General features: G+C 40.9%; 1 protein-coding gene across 2 annotated transcripts in view; it reads left to right on the plus strand.

Annotated features, from left to right (window-relative positions):
- RORA (RAR related orphan receptor A) overlaps positions 1-15,419 on the plus strand; it is a 472,196-nt gene that overhangs the window by 136,079 nt on the left and 320,698 nt on the right. The window lies entirely within an intron of this gene.

Here is a 15,419-nt window from a genome sequence, read left to right on the forward strand (position 1 = left end):
CACACCCAAGTGGGAGTAATTTTTCTAACACAAGAATTATTTCTAAAATGTTCTTATATTTATTCAAACAGTTTGTTTCAGCTTTCATTTCTGAGCTGAGCAGATTTCTAAAGAGCTTTTTTTCCAACATGAAGATGGTGAGAGCTGGTGGATATTAAACTTTAAAATATTCATAGTCCTGGAGGAAAGGTAGATCATCAGGAAAAGAAAATGAACATTGCTTAATTGATAATGACGCGTCTGCTGTGTTTGCTTTCGTGGAACAGTTGTGAAAATTCCTCTCCCCTTATGGGTCTGTGTCACTTGGAAACTCTGAGCCATATTTATAATTGGGATCTGTAAGCTTTCCTGTATTTTATATTGAGTGCCAGCTGGGAAGATGGAAGTGCCAGGGTAGGTGCTTCCTTCCCCTTAAGGGTGGGTCACAGTAGAATTCAGAAACTGGAATTATCCAAAACATTGTTACTCATCCTTTCAGCTTTTATTATCTCAGTAGAATTAACCAGCTAAATTAAGCTATGAAGGTTCCATTCAAAGCATTTAACAAGAAGTTTCATCAAGTAATTCTAAAAGAGCAAAAGAAGGGTTCAGGTAACAGCAGATGCAGTGATAGCCCATGGGTAGAGATTATCTTCCAGGCTGGTTTTTCTTAATTGACAAAATCATAACAAATGATGCACTGTTGGTATCAAAATTTAGTGACCAATTAATGGAGACAAGAAGATGTTTTTGTTTCAGAAAATGGATGTGGTGAACAACTGGAGCAGATGCATGTTTGCTCATAAATTGCTAAATGGATGCACTGGAGTACTGCTTCTGAAAGATAAACAGCTGGGAAAGAGTTAGAGCAAGTGTTGATTTTTGTCTTTGGAAGATAAGTACTGGCAATCAAACTAATAAAAATAATGTTCCAGTAGGTTATTATTTACTGACTGGTATGCTGTTTTGTGTTGAAAGTGTAATGGAATTGAGGTCTCCCTCCACTGAGAGTTAATAAGCTGTGTTACACTTGCCTTGTGTTGGAGTAACTTTGTTTAACTATTTTGCTTTTTCTTCTCTGTGCTGCTTATGCTCCAGCCTTTTCAGTCTCTTGCCTGTAGGTATTTCTCACTTATTTATTTCTTATATGTCTTATTCCTCATTTATAGCCAGTGTTTTTCATGGTGAGTAAACTTTGTGATAGTTTAATGAAATTTAGCTTTGCTCATCTCTGTCCTAACAACCTTCCTTCTGGCTAGACAAAAATAAGCACCAGTCTCTTTGAAGACATTTTTATGTACAGATTTTTTTTTAAGTAACTTTAACTGATTGCTGAAAACATCTAAGATTATGGGCTGGCAGTAGTCACTACCAATTCTGAATATTAAAGAGGCACTATCTAATGTTTCCTAGGCCAAGTCCCTGTTAAAACAAGTGCTCTGGTAAGGGGAGCTGCTAGCCCAGCCATGCTTTCAGGTACCATCACAAGAGGGTTTTGTTTTTTTTTTGCCATGCTGGTTACCAGTGCTTTTGTTTTTGCTTATATTCTCTTTGTAAGACTCAGCCTGAGGGAAGGGAATGTTTGATTTTGTGAAATCCTCTGAAACTTAATTGCTTAGACTAGATGAGAGCAGACCATAGAGCCCCACAGGTGCAGCCTGTGTGGATGGCCTCTGCTCACTGGAAGTGGCAATAAACATATGCAGGGGTTTCAGTGGCTCTTGGAATGTTTCCTGCACAACCCTTTACTTTTAAATCAGTTTGTGTACGGTTTACAAAAAGTAAAAGTAGTGCTGCGTTTTTGTTTTCTTTTGCCTTTGTGGTGCTGGATATGTGATCAGTATTGTGTGGCATGAAATAGCCATGCAATGTAAATAACACAAAATAATAAGTCTTATCAAACAAGCAGAATAAAATGTGTGGGCTGCTACAGGCAGAAAGACAGTATTCATAAAATGAGTTGCTGTGCTGCTGTTGTCAGTGATACACCCAGTCAAACCAGTGGCAAAGTACATAAGGACTTCTTGAAGTGGGAATATTTTGGTCATTACTTTTTCTCTTGCTTTAACTGATAAGGTAATAGTTGTAACTAAAAAAACCAGTGTAGGCTCTCTTTCTTCCCCAGTCAGGCTGATGTGTGGAATTTGCACCTTCTGTGGCAGGTAGGGCTGCCTGAAGTGTCTAGCCTGAAGTATAAAGAGTTATTTCCTCCAAGAGTGATTAGTACTCTTCAGTTTAGATTTGCTAAGTAAGAGAGGGTGTATTCTGCTGCCTACATCAAATTTCCCCCCGATCCTTTCATGGAGGTTCAGTGTATGCCAATGACCCTAAAGAGTTCTGGCAGAAATGAGGAGAAATCCTGGTGTGGTATCCTGAGTGGGGCTTGTCTCTGGAAGCATAAATCCTGAAGAGCATCTGGGAGCTCCTGCTTGGGCTGAGGAAAGAAATATGAAAATATTGTTTGTGTCATAGCTGATCAATGGGCAAATCAAAAACCCTGCATCATACAGAATGAGAAGGAGCAGAAGATGAGAGAAACCTCTTCTGAGAGGCTTCTGATGTCTGGAAACCAAATGAGTGAGTAATGTTTTGCAATGGCTTCAAGTGCTTGGTGTAGATAATAGTGACTGTAAGCCATGGAGGAGTGCTCTGTGTGCTGACTCCCAGCTGCATTACTGGGTGTTGCAAAGTGCCCTGCTGGAAGGTGTTTACCCAGCTTCCTCCCAAAATCAGACTTCACAGCTCCTCTGCTCCTTCACCGCTCCGCTGCTCCTCAGTTATTCTCCTGTAGTGGCCTTGAAGCTCCAGGCATTTTCCTTGCAAATGGCAACTACAGTCTGCAGTACCCGTTTTGATATTTCCCTTTCTTAGTTGTTTAAAAGGCATTGGAAGGAGAGGAGCAAGTCTCCGTGGCTGATAAGAGCATTATTGTGTTTCACTTTCCACTGTGAATAGCCGTGGTAGGGTGTTCAAATACAACTTCTCTCCAGGTATGCAATATTGATACCTCTTACCCAAACTGCAGCACAGGGAGGAGTCATCCCCTGTAGGATTGCTCTAACAATCCATGGTGTTTGCACAGTAGATATGTAGATCTAAGTTCTTCAAAATGCCCTGTATTTTTTAACATGCAGAAGCTGGCACCTTCAGGGGACAGTCAAGAGGGTAACTCTTGTGAAGATTGATGTCTGAATTAAGTCAGGAAATCACCCTGAGCATACCTGGTTTTCTCCTGTAAACCATACAAATTTAAGCAAGCCCACTGCATTAGAGTACTGCAAATTCACATATTGACACCACGGGTGCTTCAGTCCAGGTGAAGGAGGAGAATTTGTCTCCCCAGCATGAATTACAGGAAAGAATCAGAGATAGGCGAGTTCATTTAGGATGCACTTCCCCCACTTGCACTTCTAGGGCAAAAATAAATTGAGACCAAGTGACCCCTTTCTGCTTTTTCCTTCTAGCCAAAATTTTAAAAATAATTGTTCGGACATTGTAGTACTGGATCTTTGTGGTTTTAAAGGACATAATTTTCAAATTCCTGAGCATCATTAACCCTGTAAAGTTGAGTGTCATTTCACTTAGAGATGCAGCCCTGTCTTCTTGTTCATGCAGGAAGAGTCCTTCCGTTCTTGGGACTGTTGCATTCTTTACAGACCTAGGCAGTAATCAGAGAAACTCATACTTGTAATCCATTGTGAACAAAAAAAGAAATAGCCAAAACTCTATGCTGAGAGTAGGTGGCCCACTGCAGTTAGTCTGTGTCAGATCTAATGTAATTATTGTTATAAACTGAGACCTTTTCAAATTCCTTTTATTCAAGCCCTGTGTAATATTTTTCATTTTCAAGTAATTTATGTCTGCTACCGATTGGGAAATATTTCAGATAGAATGACACTTCCAGCTCCATATATGCAATATCATTTAAATTTTTATGGCTGACTCTAGGGCCTAAATGTGCTTTCACGTGCACTTAGGAAGCTGCTGTCAGAATCTACACATTGCATAACTGAGTGTAGAATTTGGCCCTTTATATACCACTGTATTGTTAAAAAAACCCACCAAAGCTAACAAACAGAAAGCAAACCAATAAAACCCCAAATCAAACCCAAACCCTGGAATCCTCATGAAATTATCATAATACATACTACATTTTAATGCTTGAAAATCTTTCATTACAGTAATTTGAAATGTCACCATTTATTTATCCAGGTCCTCCAGACATTCTTATTTTAGCTGCTTCTTTCTGGCTCTCTAAAGAATCAATGATTTTACTCCAGAAACATTCATGGATCAATAGACTTTGAAGATTAGCAGGTCATGGCCAGGTACAAAATGCATGTTGTAAACCCCAGGCTCTTATATTTCCTTGAATCCTTCCTCAAAAAAAATGGGAGAAGGGGTAGCTTTGAACAACAGACCTCTTTGAATGGATTAATTCCTCGTGTATTTCAAAGGGTTGAGAATATACCAGAGAAACTACAAATGTGGAATTAATTTTCAGTGACTTGACAATTCAGTTAGCTGACAAATAGTTTTCTTAGATAAGCCAGGATGCTGTGGATGAAATAAGACAGTGAAAAAGGAGTGCTGTACATGGGGTTAAGTTTTTGTTTTTCCTGTCTTCCCCCCTTGTATTGTAATGGAGTTGCACAGAAGTAGCTGCCTTTATTCTTTTTCCTTTTCAGTCACATCTTCCTGATTTCAGGGTTTTATTTTCTGTGCAAGACTGGACACTAAGATCTCTAACCTCAAATGAAGATAACTAGGGTTAATTTGCATCTGCTAAGAGTGCTGCATTAATCTGTAGCTCTCCAGCCCGCAGCTACAGCTCCTGAAATGGCCTGTCTAGACTTTCTCGAGAAGCTAAACCAGATCCAAGCAGCTTTTGAGCCTCTCTAATAATTGTATTCCACTGCTATGTTGTTTCATCTGCTTCTTCATGAAAATAGCAGGGTTTACAAAAAGGTGGAAGGTTTGAAGTGGCAGATTAGTTAACAGACTGAACACAGATAGATCTCCAAGTTCTGTTTGTTTCTTGTGAATAAACTAATCGTATGATATTTTCATTCATTTTCCTTTCCTGCTCTTCTTACCCTCAAGGTTGTCATCTTCATATTTCCTTTCATTCTCATTCTTTCATGGGGATTTCAATTTTAGATGTGTTTCCCCTCCCACTGCTATTCTTCAATCCATCAGTTTTGGTCATGTTTGACAGAAGGACAGATGTTTCAAAGATAATGACATATCCGCAAGTTTTCTGAGAACAGGCATACAGAAGAGGCTTAATTGCAAGCAATTAAATGAAAGTACTTATTATTAGACACTAGAGAATCCATATAGAGGAGTGAGTTTAAAAATTATTCCTCTGCAGAAAAAAAAAAAGGGGCAGTGGAGATTGTAATTGATAATGAGCATCAGAGCCCTGTGAAATCTTATTTTAGCAGTGCCAGGCAGGGTGCTGTGTGTGCAGTATTTACCAGGGAGGCTCAGGAACATGAGTTGCATTAGTGGTAAATCTGGTTCTTCATCCTCTGGCTTGCTAATGTGAAGGAGTTCATTTGTTTACTTCTGCAGCTGGAAAGGCTGTGGCCCTGCAACAACTGAGTCCTGCCTATGCACTCCAATTAGTAAATTCCCTGACCAGGCCTGATCCACAGCACCGCTGGGAAATGAAGAAAAATCTTCCCCAGGGCAATATTATCTGCTTTTCTCCTCTCTTCTGGGATATTGCTGCTTTTTTGTTTTAATGCTATGATATAAGATGGAAACCTGTATTTGGAGCAGCATATTCATAGAAATGGATATTTTGGGGGCTGGCTGTATGGATTTCATCTGTTGTGGAAATGTTTTTGTTCTGCTGTAATAGTTATCAGAGAGACTTTGTGGGCTTTCCCCTAACGCTTGTCTTTAGGGAAAAGAGACTGAGCTCAGTAGTTGCAAAGTGCACATAGAATTTTTAGGGCCATTGACAGTTTAATTCAGGAATGATCTAATTAGGGATGCAGAGAACTGGATTCACCATATCCTTAAGTATTGACTGTCCTGAGAGATGCTCTGGCAGATGGTTAGTTCAAAGTGAGTTTACCTTGGGCTCAGTTTCTTTAGACTGACAGCTTTTTTTACTCAATTAAATGAGACAACTGTCAAAAGCACAGACTCTGAGTTGATGCAAATAACTCTGCTGCACAGATAAAGCTTAAATGTGTTCCTTGAGTCAGCTGAAACTGTCAGGTGCTTTGAGTAACTAGTTCAGCCAGCCAGAAAGGCACACTGGCAAGTAGAAGAAAAGGTTGGGAGGTGCCTAAAAATAAAACAACTCCCAGGGTTTTGTTATCTTCATTGATTTTACCTTTTGTCACATACTGGTATGGCATGTTGGGAACTAGTCTTTGTTTTTACTCTTGTATTCGTTTAAGGAAGGAATTCTCGTTATGTTTTAATTATCCTCAGAAGTTTATTTGTTGTTAATGTGCCCGAGGTCCTTAGGCTATGAAAGCATGAAAATAATGAGCTATTATGATGGAGCTGTCAGGCAGTCCCTAAACTAACTGTCCTTTGCTCTGAGATTTCAATTGTTTGCAAATAAATTATTATGGTTTTGGTGCTTATCTGATAATTTAGACATCCATATGTGATGTTTGTAGTTAAAATTTAGAATGTGCTTTCACCCTCTCTTGCCCACCAAGAAGAACTAAAGTAGCTCTTCCTGGTGCTGATCTCACTGAGCAGGCAAGACCTTGCCTTTCTGTTCTCTCTGCTCAGTCCTGCAGCTTCCATTTCATCATGAGTTACTGGCTTTCATGAACTCTGTAGAGTAATAAGGAGGTCCTGCTGATGATACATTACCATTGATTGGTGTCTTCTATGCACCAGGCTTTGTCCAAGGTAAACTGGAAATGAAGCTGGTTTAAATAGGCAGCATATGCTCATGGGTGAAACAGAAGCCACTTGTCTGCTGCCAACCTCAAAACGAGTTGTGGACATTTAAAAATCCTGCATGTAACTGTGAAATAAGCACAGCAGACTCTGGAGGAATAAAAGCCAAAACATGGAGTGCCTGTGGAAAAGGCTGTGATATATGGGTGTGCTTGGAAATACAGAATGCTTGAGTGAAAACTTGTTAAGGCTTTAATAAGTTCTTAATTTGGACAAAGGGGAAAAGTTTACCTTGCCCTTACACTAAATTTCTTTTTCAAGAGGAGAAGTGGGGCAGTGCTCATCTAGTGCCAAAGCATATGAACTGTTCTTGTCAAACCACACTGCTCTTTATAAAGCTTTTTGTATGCTTCAAATGTGGACTCATGGAAGACTCATAATTTCCTTAGTCTAAAATTATTAGAAATATTGACAAACCGTTGTGATTTTAAATTTAATGTCCCTTGGGAGCAGAGGTTTGGATGGAACACGAAGACAGGAGCCTCTGTCAGTATGGTACAATAATTATGTCCCAAGACACATTTTGTTTCACATTGCTAGCCCTTGACTTGCAGCTCCTGTTGGATGGCTAATTGATTGTTTCCATTTCCATTCCTCACATGTATTGGAAATGTAAAATTTTCAAGTCTTTCTTTTGAATTGTCTGTGTTGTTACTCAGTTGTGTACCTGGGAATCAAAAAGTTAATGTTCTACTTTGGACACATGCTGCTGGCCAGCTTTGCTAGCTTCCTGAGCAACTGCTTCCAGCTTTTCCTCCTTATAATTATATATTACCCTGTTTCTTCTGCTGTCATCAGAGTGTAAGTCATGGAGGAGTGTAAAACACCCAACTCACATAAAATAAATGTAACCAGTTCAGCAGTAAGGAGGTATATATTTAAAATGTCTTCCTCCCTCATTAGGATGGGCATTTTTAGAACTTGTGTTATTTTCTTGGCATTTCAGTTTGATTCTGAAAGGAACATTGTCAGCTCAAGTGAAAAAAAAAAAGTCCAGTCCAATGAGTTGCATAGGGTTTTTACATTTAAAAAACATACATATGTCACTTGATACATTTAATTGACTTATTTGAAAGTCTTTTTAAACAAGGAGCATTAAGCTCTAATTTCAGTCTCAATGAAAATGCTGACTATAATGGAAGTTAAAGAGAAGTGATGAGAACATCAAAGACCTTGTTACGTCTGTTAGGAAACAAGATACAGAACTGTCTACAAGCCTAGAGGGAAAAGGAATGATGAAGCCAGGAGTAATTGGAAAGATGGGTGTGGCTTGTGGGTGTAATCAACAGGCATTGAATGTACCAGGAGTGTCTGGGCTGATCTAATCTGCTTGATGGGCAGGGCTTGTGGAGCCCAGCTTGTACACAGAGGCTGGCAGCCAGCTCCTGGCATCTTCTGCTCCAGGTAGAGAGAGATGATTTTTTAGTTCACTTGGTAGCATGAAAATTGTGGATTAATAGTACAAATTGGAAAGAAGTATTTAAAAGCAGTGCATTTATCTGGCCTAGCTACACTGAAGTGGTGCTGCAAAGGAATGGTTCTGATACTGAAAGTATATCTCTCTTTTGGCAGATACTGGTGGAAGAATTCACATGTATCTTGATGTGAGCATAACTTAGGGGTTGAAGAAACTGAAGATTACTTGGTGAAACATAATTCTGTTTCTCTATTGTCATCACTAACGTTTCACTTTTTCCTTGTAGATAAATTTTTGGAAGGGGGAAGCAGTGAAAGTGAAAATAAAGAAAGCATTATGGCAGTCACTGTCAATTTCAGCCTTTGCGTTCCCTTAGCACTCTGTGGTACTCCACAGGCAGGTCTGTGTCAGACAGGCTCTGAACCTGTAGGATTGGTTTGGCCCAAGCTGTGCCATCCAGTATCTGCTGAAAAGCACTTTGGCCAGCAGCTCTTATCTCTAGGGAAGAGACCCATGGATCCAGAATGCTGCAGCAGCTGCATCTCTGGCCACACATCAGTCTGGTGATTGTGTGAGTTCGTTACATTTTATTTCTAGAACCTATGCATTTGGGAAATTGATGGGGCTCTCACATTTCTTTCTGGAGTTCCTTAAAGGGAAAATGGGGAAATAAAAATAATGTTTGTTATACGATGGATGAGCAGTGAAACTACTGGTGTGGCAGTGGTTGGACTGGGCCAGCTGTGCAGAGGTGACCTGTGCACGTTCAGCAGGATCCCTTTGGGTGTTGTGCTGTCTAGCAGTGCAGTCAGAGCTGCTTCCTTGGGTGTCTTGCAGAATGTCTAGAAATCTCTGTTAAATTCTGTAAATCCTGCTTTTCCGCCCCAACAAGATTTGCAGTTGAAAGAAAATGAACACGTTTTTCAAAACACAGATGGTAGATGACTCTTTATAAATTTATCAGGTAGGATGTTATTTTTTAAATTGTGTGAAGCTATTGGTTTTTCTTCACCATCTTATTCTTCTTTTTCTGTTCTCATCCTATTGCAATGTACTTTGCTTATGAAGAGAATTATTTTAATGAGTTTCAAGAGACAGTCAATTGTGCTTGTCTTTAAAATATGTTAAAACATATGTTGCTTCAGTTCATGCTTTTGTCACATCACAGTCAGCTTCTTAGCTTTCAGGGTTTCAGTATATTTCTTTGGAATGCAATAATCCAAGAAAAGCTTTGTCACTATCTATTGCAAACCTGTGAACTGGAGGATAAGTTGTCAACAGCAGGTGATCCAGTGGAAGTCACTACAATCTTCTTTCCTTCTGCAATGTCCTCATTCATTCAAGTCGGAAAACAAGTTTCTCTTCAGAGAATTGAAAACTATTCTATCAATGAAGAAGTTGGTTTTTACTCTCAAACACATGGAACCATTTCCAGCAAAACCTGAAGGCTTGGCCTGATCAGGGGATGGTGCAGCTTTGCTGGTAGAACGGGGGAGAAATCTCTGCTGGTAGAAGGATCTGTTCAGCTAAAATAAGCTCTTCAGCTGTGTAAAGTGCAAGAAAGAAAAACAAAAGCCCCAAACCAATAACTTAGTGGTATTTCAAATTTATTAGGATATTGCATGGTGAGATGTTAAAATAAGCCTACAGTCAGTTTCAGGGAGGCTTTTCTAGAAATATTTCAGTTCTGAGGTATTCACATATTTACTGCTAGTGCTTCAGGTGTTTATTTTCTGATGTTGGTTGAGCAATGTTATCATTCCCTGACACTGTTCCAATGTCAGTGCTTATTCACCAGTTTCAGCTAAAGGTAATTCAGTGACTACTTGCCTCTTGCTAAATGATAAAAGAAGGAAAACAGATTAATAGATTAATACTAACTGATAGTCATAGGGAAGCACTAATTGCAAGTGCTAAAACAGTTTCCCAACAGTGCTAATAATACACTCTATTCTCATTACAAGGCTCCCTGTTATGATTTCATCACGGTACAAGCACGTGCACTTTGGCTCCTCACTGCATTAAACCCTGGAATTGTCTGTGTTGTTGGTGCCTGCACATGGAGAAGGGAGCCAGCTGCCTCAGCAGGCAGCTCTGCCTTCCCAGGATTTGGTGCTCTTGAGCTCACTATTGCAGTGGCTGTCACCACCAGCTCTCTGTGACAGGCACGCTGGGGCCTTGATGCAGGACTGACCCACCCAATCATTTCTGTGCAAGAAGCAAACAAAAAAGGTCCCTGTGTCTTTAAATTTCTCTTAGTTCACATGGCCTGCCTGGCGATAGACCTCTGTCCTAAACCTGCAGAGTTAAATTTACCCAGAATGACAACTGTATACTCAGGGTTTAGTTACATAACAGCAGTTGCTGCGTTTCACATTGCACTAATCCAAACACAGCGATAAAGCAGGCCATGGAAAAGCTGCCTGCTTTTGCTATGTTACATAGGCAGGAGCACAGAGCTTTTACATTTCCTTTTCTACCTTGCTGATGTATTCTATGACTCGGATGTTTGGCTTATTTGGTGCTCTAAGAAATGTGACAGCAGAGGATGTTGTTTGTTGCACAACTCTGTGTTATGAAGATGGGTGAGAGGATGGTTGTGTGTAACATGCATCTGCCTCTGTGTGCTTTTAGATAACAGCATTACAGCTGGCGTGGTGTAAGGTGCTGCAGAGGTTAAACACTGCTCAGCTTTCATGGACTCTGCCAAAACTGCTCTTAGCCCAGCTCCCCACAGCTCTTCCCAGGTGTACTCGGAGGAGAATCTGTGTGCTGGGGTGAAGCAATTACTCTGCATGCTCACTAGTGCACAGAGGACAGATCATCTATCATGGATGGGATCATTAGTGTGCTCTGGCTCAGCTTGGGAGCCCTGCTGAGAGCAGCCCCATGCACTGGTGAGCTTCTTCTGCCAGTGCAGGCATTCAGGTCCCCAAGGGAGTGTTTGCAGGGCCTTGTTAAATAATAAAGACGTTTCTCCAGCTTCTCGTGTGTTTAATCAAAATAGGAACTCTCAAGAAGTGAGCAGAGGTACTAGGGAAGAAGGCAGAGCATGCTGAAGGTTTGTATTCCTTCAAGGGCTTGGAGTTGGGAGACAGGCCATGTATTTCCTTGAAGCTTCCTCCATTATTGCTGAGCCCCTGGCCTTCTCTCTCTTCCATATTTTATTTCTTTTTTTTTTTTTCCTTAGAGAGCTCTGAAGCAGCAATTTGTGTATTTTATGCTAGCACCCATAGTCTGCCCATGGTGAGTAGCAGTGGATAACCCCTGTGGCAGAGGCAGAGCCCCAAGGGTGGATGTTTGTACCCCACATGGTCCCTGCAGGGGTTTGTGTCTTTTTGCTGGCACAACACTCATGCTCTGCAGAGGAGCCTGGCAAGGAGCCTCTGAAATGTCTCCTGCTCTGCTGCACAGGGCCCTGCTGGGTGAGGCTGGAGGTGCCCAGGGGACTGAGGTGCCATCAGAGCCCGGGGCAGTGGTGGCACTGTGGGACAAGGCCACAGAGCTGTGCTGCAGCCCCCAGGAATGGCCCTGGGGAGAAGCCTTCGGTCTGTTAAAGAAAATAATAAAACCAAGTTGCTGGAAGAGCAGAGGTTACCATAAGCCCTCACAGGGTCTTGCCAGTGGAGAAAGGTGACATTTTAGTGTTCAGGCTTTTCCAACTTTTCAGCAAAATGGGTGACTGGACAGGGATAGCAATTTAAATTTACCCAGGACTCAAATGCATGTTCAGAACAGTATCTCACTCTTGGTAAATACAATTTACCTATGTTATTCTTAGCTGTGCAATTTATTTGCACTGTAGACTTTGTATATAGACATAATTTCTATGCATAGAATTGTTAAGATTGTTTAAATAGCTACATGCTGGTTTTGGAAAGACTATACTGAAATTATTTACATGGATACATGTTGGGGTCGGTGTGAGGGCTTCAGATGCATTACCTTTGATCTCCCACACATCCATCTTTAAATCTACAGCTTTTACTAATTGCTCAAAAATTCATAAAAATATAAAAATTATTTTCTTAATCTGAAGCAGTGTTGCAGAATGCAGTATAAAAAAAAATCACCTTTAATAGGTGTCCAAGAGCAAAAGGTTTTATTTCTTTCTACCTCAAGCAAAGCTTACAGGAGCTAATAAGGAGCCGTAGTTAGAAGATATTTGAGTGTTCAGGGGCTCACTTTTGTGACAGGATGATCTGAAAACCCCAGCATAATGGATTCAAATTTTTGGTTTGTATTTTTCATTCTGGACGACAGAGCTCCATTTGTGAGAGTTCCCTGATATTTGTCTTTCATTTGAGAGCTAATGGGCTTATTTTTTCTTTTCAGTGAACACATGTACTGTTCATCCCAATTAGAATGAGGAGATATAAAACACTTGATTTTTTTTTTTCCTTTCCTATTCAGCTCTCTTGTGTTTCATAATTTGTGTTCCATTTCTTGGACACTGTTGTATGAAGAGCCATTTTGGTTGCTACTTTCAGGATGAGAAGACTCAAGAGAGTGTTGCAGAAAAAAAGTAATGGCAAGGAAAAGCAATTGCTGTCACTTGAAAATACTGGAAAAATCTTTTTGTTTGTGGTATATAGCTGTGTTTCCTAACTTCATTTCTGTATAGTTAAATTCAAATTCTTAAAAATGAAGGTGCTAATTTGAGTAACTTATTTTAAAAATGAAACCAGAGATGATAGAGTTGTGGTTTTGGAGTCTGAACTTGAGATTTTAAAGCATTAGTAACTGTAGAATTGATGCATAATAGGGTTTTGCTGTCAGCAGAAGGCAATGGAAGGGGTCTGGTCTTGACCTCTGAGTGTTAAATGGAACTTTTAATAAAGGCAGGACACATTTGATGTCCATCTTTATATATTGGCTGCTTAAATTCATGCTTTATTCTCTTGACCAGCACTGCCATGTAGTTTAAATACTTGATGGAGATCTGCAAAGTGGAAATGGTCAGTGCCTTTGATAGCCTAGCTCATCTTTGGCTTTCTGAAACCTTTTCCTTCCCCTATGTGTTTTTATTCGTCAGTAGGAATAATCTTCCATGTGCCAGAAGTTCTGCTTTGAGAGCAGCGTCATGAGGTTGCTGTGGGGTTGGTTTTTTTTTGTGCTTCCCTCAATGGCCTGGGCAAGCAGAGCAGTGAAAGGTTTTGGGATTTTAGCTGCTGGTGGTGACTTTTTTTTTCCTTTAAGCAAGGTAACTATTTTCACCTCCTCCTTATTTAAAGACACAACGTGAAGCTGCTTGTCTCCCAGCTGCAACAACATTCAGAAGAGATTTTAATACAACAAGCTCTGTCACTGATGTTCTGAAATTTTCCTGGAATTTCATGGGTGTCTGAATGCAAATTTATTCTTCCCCCCCCTCTTTTTTTTTCCTGTTTGAAGGTTAGTTTTCTTTAGGGTATCGCTTCATTCCTGCCAATCTGATAAAGCTAACTTAATTAAAAATATTACCATTAGATCATACAGTTCTCTTTATTAGTTTAGTCCATGGGGCTCCTTTTCCACAGGGAAATTATTTACTTCAGAAGTTGCAAGAGTAGCCTTGGCTGCCTTTGTTTAATGCGGCTGCTTTAAAGCTTTCCATCAGATTAATGTTTTTCCAGGTCTTTTCTTGCAGGTACGCTGTTACTCAGAGATAACTGTGATTGCTCAGATCTGCAGCAGTTGCTGCAGAGCAGGGCTGGGATTGGAGGGCTTTATGGCAAAGCAGACACAAGGATTTGTTTTGAATGGTTGGTTATTTACCACTTTTCTCTTCTTTTCTCTCCCTCTTCCCTATACCCCCTACCCATATTTTTCCTTCCAAGTGAAAAAGTCGCGTGGCCCTGTGGACTGTTGGAAGTACTTACCTTCTGCTCCAAGGATTTTTTGGCTTTACTTGGCAGGGAAAGGAGGGGGGTGCTGCTAGAGAGCCTCTCCTCTCTTTCCCACGAGCAGTTTTTAAGCAATAACAATGGCAGCTCATTTAGCTGGAGGTCTGGTCTGCAGGCTTGTACTCACACTTCCTATTCCTTGTCTTGCGGAGGAGCCATACTGGAGTGGATGTGGGAAGCAACCTTAATGTCATGTGTCACATCATGTCCAGATTTAGAGTAGAGGAGTAGAGCAGTGTGCAAATTCTTTGTAAAACAGTTGTGACGTGGCTTCACGTAGGTGATTTCACCTGTTTTTGTATTGCATTTTCCATCCTGTGTCGGGTGTTCTTTCTGAGCGTGCCCTTCCTGGGCAGCCTGGTGGGCTGGGCTCACAGTGGACACCATGAACAAGCTGCAGGCCTGAAGGCATCACTGGGCACAGCTGTGCTCACTGCTGACCTGTTCTGGAATGATCTCTCCTTTGAGGCATTTGACATGGCACTGTTTTTTCTGAGCGTCCGTCTGCGGCCTTATTGCCCACACGTCTGCATTGGTCTGTACAGGAATTAATTATTACTGCTTGTGCTCAGGCATTTCTTAGGCTGATCTCTGAACGCTGAGCCCATCCTTGAGGCCAAGACCCCTTCTGACAAGACTAGCAGTCCTACTGAAGCAAAAGGGAGTAGGCTTTCTCCCCCTCATCTCGCCTCTTTTATTTTCATGGGAAGTGACTGCTGTAGCTTAGGCCATGCTTGATGCTAACATGCAGGCGGCGTTATTTTTCAAAATGCTCCCTCCCTCATAATTAAAATTCATGAACAGTTCCCCAGAGAGCCACCTGAGGTAACAGAGTCTTTTCAGTGCGCCATTAATATACAGGAACACTGAATACAGGCATTTGGCTGTGTTCACTCTTCCTCACTCTTCCCTGGCTGGCCGCCTGTATGTGTTGTGGAACAACAAAACTGAAATCTGGACAATTTATATTTCAGTAGTGATGGGATATTCTCTCTTTCCCTGTCACTTCACATTAAGGACCTGCCACTAATAAAACTAATTAATAACTCTTGGCTCCACACAGAACACTTGGACTCCCTAGTGCTGGCACTGTGCCACAGTGGCTTTTGAAAGAAGTGCTTCATCTTAGTCAGGGACAGGATGAATATTCCCTGCAGTTCTAATTGGACCAAGTGGCTCTGCATTTCAGAGGCAGCAGA

Source organism: Passer domesticus, chromosome 14, assembly GCF_036417665.1.
Source record: "Passer domesticus isolate bPasDom1 chromosome 14, bPasDom1.hap1, whole genome shotgun sequence".
NCBI classification, from domain to species: Eukaryota; Metazoa; Chordata; class Aves; order Passeriformes; family Passeridae; genus Passer; species Passer domesticus.